Here is an 8,512-nt window from a genome sequence, read left to right as displayed (position 1 = left end):
CAGTTCCTTCCTGACGTTCAGTGGGGAAAATGTCATCTTAATAATAGTCATAAGTGGCCCAAGAGCCATTTCTCATTAGATGATGACAGGCCCTGTCATACTCAATACTTCCTCATGAAAAAGTAAAATGAAAAAAAGGCTTTATTTCTTTATTTGTAAAATATTTGGAAGTATAATGGCAGAGAGAAATGGAAAATGGAATGATTCAGGGCACCACTGACCTTAATAAGACTTAAACAAACAATACAGACAGAGATATATCATCTGGCCCATGAAGCAATATTCTGTTTTGTCCCTTCTAAATGTCTATTTCACAAAATGCTGGATGATAAAATATATCATTTTGTGCACAATTATCTAAAGAAAACATCTTACATTGGGATGAGAGTGAATCCCTTAAAGAGGAGGATTTTCTCTTACGGATAAGGCAGCCATCAGCTGAAACACCCCAAGTAATGATTGTCTAATGGACACACCTGCATTATTTATCAAGCTCCTATTGTGTACATCAGGAGGTATAGAGAAAACAAATTTCATCAGGACGTCTGAAACATGATCCCTATATGTGAGATACTTTTTTTCTAGTGCCAATTGGAGTCTTTGTGAAAATTGGGCCATGAGAGCCACTGAGATTAAAAGTTGTTAGATGAAGCATTCTTATATAAAGAAGGCCAGACTTACCTTCAGAGTATCACTTATAAGATAAAATTTCAGGGCTGGGGATGTGGCTCAAGCGGTAGCACGCTCGCCTGGCATGTGTGCGGCCCGGGTTCGATCCTAAGCTCCACGTACAAATAAAGATGTTGTGTCCGCCAATAACTAAAAAATAAATGTTAAAAAATTCTCTCTTTCTCTCTCTTTAAAAAAAAAAAAAGATAAAATTTCAGGGATGCCAAGAAAGTTGCACTGCCCAAAATAATATATTCTACAACCACTATCAGGTACTTAAATTCCTATCACTGCATTGATTTTATAACATATTCACGGGATTATATGACCTATTGCCATGATAATCCTGTAAGAAAAACTATCAGAATGAGTAGTGTTAATAATATAATCAGGGATTCATGAGCATCTTCTCTTCAATCAGTTTTTGAAGGGAAGAGAGTAAAAACATCAACTTTCTCAAGGAATCTTTCAGACTTACGAAGGAAGGAAAGAAAAAGTTGCCAAGTCCAAGATGAGAATATACCTACTATCAAAGTCTACTGACTGGTTAAATACCAGGAAAGGAAAGTCAAAGAATGAGCAGTTCTTGGATCCCAAGTGATTTTTTAGTGCATCTAGGAAATGTGAATTGAGATGCCAATGGCATCACAGGATACCAATGGAGTATGTGTGACAATGCAATGATAATGGACTTCTGCAACCACTAGCAACAGATAATTTAAGTCATATGTATCAGATAAGGTGAAGTTCAGTCACAAATATAAGAAAATAACAGCAGAATATGTCAGATAAAAGTTCTCACTTAAAAGTAGTCTGGAGATAGGCAGGAGAAGGTTGAAATGGCAGCCCTTCATTGTCACCAAGGACAAAGGCTCTTTTCATTCTCTTATGTCATTCTATCTCATAGCTCCTGTCTTTTATGTTGCATGATAGTCAAAGAAGGCTGTTGAAGTTTTAGCTATTATATCACATACCAGGTGGGCAGCAGGAAAAAGTAGGTAGGGGTGACAAAAGAGCACCCCTCGCAGCTGAGTTAAGCTCTGTGTAAGGACTCTGCCCAGAAGTCTCAGATGGGGCATTTTCTGGCCAGAATTTTAGTCTCATGGGCAAACCTAGATGTAAAAGAGACTGAGTCAAATGTATGAAAGATGATATATCATGAGCTTTGTAATGTTTTGAACAACCAATAAAAAATAAATAAAAAAAGAGACTGAAACATGCAATTTTTTTTGGCTGGGTGGCAATATGCCCAGTTATAAATTGGGATTCTGCTCTAAGGAAAGGGAAGGATGGATACTTGAAATAAGCAGCCCCTGAATATTAAATTAAATCACATGTGCATGCATATTTGTGTCTTCACTTGAGCAAACTGACAGCAAGCCATTTATCCCAGGTTCTTTTTATAGTCTTCTACGGTAGAATCAGAAATTATAACCATAACTCACTCAAGCAGATTTTCTAAATCTGTGGGCTTCAAAGTCTGAAAGGCATCCAAGAACACATCTTGACAATTACTCTATTAGCACCTTAGACAGCACTTCACAGTCCATGAGCAGCTTTCATATTTTGTCCCATGCAACGCATTTCAGAGGTAAGCTGTTATTCCATTTCACAGATGAGTAAACTGAGGCTTAGAGAGGTTATGATAGTTGCTTGAGGTAATTCTGCTTGGACAGGAACCCACCCTTCTTTGCATATATTTGTTGCTTGTTCTGCCCCATTGAGACCACCTCTAAGCCACTGCCGGACTCTGATAATTTTAAAAGAAGACAACCGAGCTTCCGTGAATAATCAAGTCCTCTCAGCTAAGAAAAGTTTATTTTCCCTTTGAGGAATAATTATTTATGCCACTCCAGTTTTCATTGAGAAAATTCAGGCAACAATGGAAAAAACACTGGAGGGAATTCACACTTCCAATTTCTTTGACTTTTCTGTTTGTGCAATCCCCTCAAGTAGTTAACATGATGTCTGATTAAATGAACAGAGTAATGGGGGCCCTCCATGTATATACTTGTAAAAAGATTAGCCATCTTACTGCTTTAAGCATGTTAGAATCAATCCCAAAGACCAGTTCTACTCATCTGCCACAGGCCACCTTCATCCGTTCTCTGCCTGAAATCCTGTTCCCTGCTTCTTCTTTCTCCCCATGGAGGAATCCTTATCCTTCTAGTGCCTCACTTAAAAATCACCTTGTAAACAAAGTCTTTCTGCTATGTCTGGCAGAATGAATTCCTCTCCCTCACACTTCTGGGATCATCCAGCTTTCCAGAGATTAGAGTCTTGTCTCCAGGTGTAGACCTGGATTTGTCTGAGTCACCAGCCACATGGGGCAGCATCACATTCTACTTCAGTGATTTTCAATGTGGCCCCTGGACCAGAAGCAGCAGCATCACCTGGAAACTTGTTAGAAATGCCCACTCTAGACCTATAGAGTCACACACATGAGGAGGGGGAGGCCCAGCCACCTGTGTTTTAACAAGCCCTCCAGGGGATTCTGATGCACATTGAAGTTTGACAAGCACTGTTCCACTCTCTTTGTCTCCCTCCTTTGTGTCACAGAGTCTGAGTGGCTGCCATGAACTGTTTTGCAGGCTCTGTTACAACACAAGCAACATATAGGCATGACTAAGAACCAAACTCCACTGCTAGTGTTACCTCTGCTTATTAGAGCTGAAATGTGTTAACCTTACTTACTGGACTGGTTGTCAGAAAGGAAGAAAACTCTGTCGGGTTACATCAGCAAGAATAAATTGCCAGCTGACACTCTTTGCATGTGGTAGTCACAAATACTATAAATCATTGACTGGAGTTTGGTGACAGCTTTCTTGCCCCACCTCTGTGCAGACAACATCTCGTTAGTGAGTCATGGAGATGCTAACAATATATTTACTGCATCTTCTGAGAAGTCTGGCAATTCTGTGAGTTATTTTTCTTTTTGTGTGTGAAACATCATAAAAAAGACTTGCAGTGTTTCATTTCTTTTTCTATTACACTCTCCTGCTGCTTTTATAATGCTCTTTCTAAAAAATATAGATATATAATAACAAGAGAATTTGTTTCCTGAATAGAACGGATCACACATCACCTTCTATCTGTGTGTATGTGTTTTTCTCCCTAGCCATATTTGTACACATGGGAAATAATCCTGTCTATAATGTCATCTTTAAAAGGCTGCCTCAAGGAATCTCAGTGTTGTAGGCAAAATTGGATTTTGCTGCCCTGGATCACATTATTGCTTTTCTAATTTGACTATGGCTTATCCAGAACTAGAAAACTTGGTCAGCTGGCCTATTGATTCCTTGCCCCCCAAACTTTTCTACTTGTGCCTACAGCTGAACTTGTACCTCATATTTTAACTTGCTACTCAGAAGATACAAGGTTCAGGTTGTTAATCTTTCTGAAAAATGGTGCTTCTGCTGTTTTTTTTTTTTTTTTTTTCTTCTTCTTTCAGAGTACAAGTACTGCTGCAGAAGGAAATACGCCAAAGACACAGAGATGAGCAGGGAATCTTACTTAATTTTGTGTAATATTTGATTTGAATGTGGGATACATGCTAGGACCCTTAATTCCCACCACTTCTAGATGAGGTTTGTAGAGAACAGTAATATGCACTGCCATGAAAGTGCTAAAAGATCTTCCACTTTAGGGATGGCTGTACCATGAAACGCCTTTATAACACTGGGCAAGTAGTCCAACTTCACTGGTCTTCAATTTTCTCAGTTAGGCAGCAAGGAGCTTGGAGGAACTGGCTTTTAATATTTCCTTCTAAGTCAAAATAATACTTTTCAGAATATAACTTTATAATATTTATACATACAAATAGTTGATAAAAGCATATTTCATTTTATCAACAGCTCCTTTCCTGGCCAAGGAGGATGAGTAAGAGAATGACCAATAAAGAGAATGAATACACTTAGATTTCTCTAATCATGAGACAACTTTTTAAATTTAATTTTAACTAGTTATACTTTTTTATTTATAGACACAATGTGATGTGTTGATAATATATAAAATGTGTGATGTTCAAACACATCTTCAGACAAGTGGAGTAGGAAAGGTGCAGCACATTCTAGTCAATGATTTATAATATCTGTGACTACTACTGCCTAGTGTCCCTTTATGGAGCAAGAAAAACCATTCTCTGCTTACAAAGTCTTCAGCCAAACACTGCAAGGCCGGTTTTCTGATCTTTCACCTGACTTTCTGTATAACTCTTGATAGACTCCCACTGATGACATCTTTTTCCTTTAACATTTCAAAAAAGAAATTATCCCCTTAGAGAGGGAAAGTTGATATTTATTGTCTAACATTAGAAATTCTCAGTGATGTCCTGTCTCTTTTGTCATCTGCTGGCAATGAATGTACTTGTCTGAACCACTGCAGTACAAAAATCTTTTCACCCTTACTCTTGAAACAAGTGACCACTCAGAAAATTGGCATGTTAGTGCTGGGGAATTCATATATTTCCCCACTCTCAGCAATCCTTAAGATGGCAGCAATTGATATATAAATACACTCTCTCACTTGCAGGTTGGAGATGAGGCCATAGGGGTAATTCTTCTATCCTGACTCCCAGAATGTATCAGCAGGATTAAGCTCTAGGTACCCATAGTGATGACTGCTTTGATAAGGTAGCTTTTTCCACTTTTCCTTACCTTACTTCTGTACTCCTACCAGTGTTTTTGTTTGTTTGTTTATTTTGCAATCTCTAAGTAAACTGCTTAAACTAAAATCTTCTTTGGGATTTGCTTCTAAGGAAAGTTAATATAAAAGAGAGCTATTTGGTAAAATTTTAAAAATTTGGATTTGGAATTCAAGAGAGGGAGACTAAGCAAGAAATAGAAATTCAAACCCAAATAGTGCCTTTTGCTTTGACACCACACAATAGCTAACATAATCCTCTGAGTACTGTAGACAATTTTCACATGGATTGACGCATGACTTCACACACTACGTGGTTCAATGAGTATTAATGTCCACATCCAGCAGCATGATTGTTCCTGAAAGAGTATATTGCCTTCTCAATGTTTTACTAATCTCTCAATAATGATACTCAGCAGGATATCTAAGATGTCTTTCTTGTTGTGGTGACTTGGTTTCTTAGATGTTTCCACTTTAGTTGAGAATACCTTTGTTCCTGGCTTGGTTCTCTTTCTGAATGAAATCCCACATTTATAGCATTTGGGGAATGTCTCCATAGAAAGGATGTGGTTCTCAAGGATGTGATCTACTGCTCTGATTTCCAAGAGTACTCTAAAGAACACTCACGTCTTGTGCAAACAGTTGAGGATTCCAATTGTATTTTAAATATTAGTGCTAAAGTTTGTATATTGAATGACCCTCAAAGGCCCAGGTATTAAAGGCAAAGTCTCCAGTTTGGTACTTTTGAGAGGTAGCAGAAAGTTTAAAAGGTGGAGTCAAGTGGGAAGTCTTAGGTCATTGAGGGTATGCTCTCAAAGGGGATTATGTGATATTGGTCTCCCCCTCCTCTGCTTTTTTATAATTCTTGGCCATGAGGTAAATGACTGTTTGTTCCATCACACACTCCTCACCATGATGTGCTACCTCAACATGAGCCCAAAAGCAATGGGGCCAACCAACTATGGATCCCTACCATGATGTGCTACCTCAACATGAGCCCAAAAGCACTGGGGCCAACCAACCATGGAATGGACCACCCTTTTCTCTACACAAGCAGATTGTCTCAGGTATGTGTTACAGTAAGAGAAAGCTAACTAACAATCAGCTACATATGCTTTTATATATTTACAAACTCCAATGACAGAGCAACATGAACCCTTAGATATATATGTACTAGCCTACTAAAGGTCATGGGAACACAATCTCATTTTTTGTGCATTCCAAATAAAGGTTTCCTGCTGGATATACAGTGGATGAGCACTAAACATTTATTGAAAGAAGAAATTTCTGGGCCTGTATCTAAATAGCATATAATGTGTCAATGGCTGGGAAAGTTTTAGTCTACCTCACTATGTGTGTGTGGCGGGGGGATCTTAGATATCTACCCAGCTTTTGTTCCAGAGTAATAACAGTGAATTGTTTAAAGAACCATGTTGGAAAGACAGCTGATCTTTTCTAACTTTTAGGCTTATAGTAGTGAGACATAGCCTACTGTGTTGATTAGATTGAGAATTTTTCATTTGATGACAAGAATTCAAAATTAGGTTTTTCCTTAGAACAACTTTCATTAAGCAGAAAATTAACAAGTGGTAGGTGGAAGGGAATTATTTTAAAATAATGTGCAACTGAAATCTGTAATGCCTGGTGATTTTGTTCTTAAACAGTATTGTTTATGGCCCATGTAATAGGTCACAAATTACAGTGCTCCTACACTATCCTGAATTGCCACTGTGTTAAAGAATGATGAGTTTCAGAACAAGAAACAACTGCTGGATCGCTGACTCATTTTACATTGAGCAGCTTGTATATTCAGATGACAATATGTGGGAGTGTGTTCTGTGTACACACAAAAGCAAAATCCCAATACACTGGAATCGGCATCTCCCTTCATGTCCCATTTTTAGCTAAACATGCACAAGCCTACTGTGTCTACCAGCCAGGAAGACAAATTGCATGTGTGCTGTTCTATGATGCCTTTCAGTTAGGCTTTTTAAAAGGGTAGCCCGAAGTATTTCTGAATAATGAAGGTTGTTTTTCTATTTTTTTCCTACCATACCAGAGGATTTTCCTATGGCCTTGAATATCAGCTTTTGAATCCCTGAAAGCCCTCACCATACAATACAGCTTTTTCAAAGAGTGTAGTATTAGGATGTTCTTCTGGAATGAATTACAGAGTTTTAAAATGATTGCAGAGTTCCTGAAGTTAGTAGGACTTTGGAGAATATTAGGACAACTTGAACTTAAGGTGCTTCAGACCCTTGTAAAAGTTTTATGGTTCTTTTATGCTTTTGCTTTTGTGTTCTAAGATGCAGAAAGACCTTGAGGGAGAAAAGAGGAAGCAAAATGTTATCAGAAGGAAAAAAAAAATCTTGTGAATGCTACCTGGAGGGGAAAATGTGAAACTGGATCTTAATTTCCTTTTTGTTTTTCAAAGAATGCTGCCACCTGTGAAAAATGAGACCTGTGAAGGACAGAAAATGTTCCAAAGTCACTCTTTTTTTTTTTTCTATCCTAGGCTTTTATTTTATTTTTTTTTTTAATTTTTTATTGTTGGCTGTTCAAAACATTACATATTTCTTGATATATCATATTTCACACTTTGATTCAAGTGGGTTATGAGCTCCCATTTTTACCCCATATACAGATTGCAGAATCACATCAGTTACACATCCATTGATTTACATATTGCCATACTAGTGTCTGTTGTGTTCTGCTGCCTTTCCTATCCTCTACTATCCCCCCTCCCCTCCCCTCCTCTCCCCTCTTCTCTCTCTGCCCCATCTACTGACATTCATTTGTCCCCCTTGTATTATTTTTCCCTTTCCCCTCACTTCCTCTTGTATGTACTTTTGTATAACTCAGAGGGTCTCCTTCCATTTCCATGCAATTTCCCTTCTCTCTCCCTTTCCCTCCCACCTCTCATCCCTGTTTAATGTTAATCTTCTTCTCATGCTCTTCGACCCTACTCTGTTCTTAGTTACTCTCCTTATATCAAAGAAGACATTTGGCATTTGTTTTTTAGGGATTGGCTAGCTTCACTTAGCATAATCTGCTCTAATGCCATCCATTTCCCTGTAAATTCTATGATTTTGTCATTTTTTAATGCAGAGTAATACTCCATTGTGTATAAATGCCACATTTTTTTTATCCATTCATCTATTGAAGGGCATCTAGGTTGGTTCCACAGTCTTGCTATTGTGAA

The sequence above is a fragment of the Marmota marmota genome, unplaced genomic scaffold (assembly GCF_001458135.2).
Source record: "Marmota marmota marmota unplaced genomic scaffold, marMar, whole genome shotgun sequence".
In the NCBI taxonomy this organism is placed as follows: domain Eukaryota; kingdom Metazoa; phylum Chordata; class Mammalia; order Rodentia; family Sciuridae; genus Marmota; species Marmota marmota.
Note: the sequence above shows the minus strand (reverse complement) of the source record.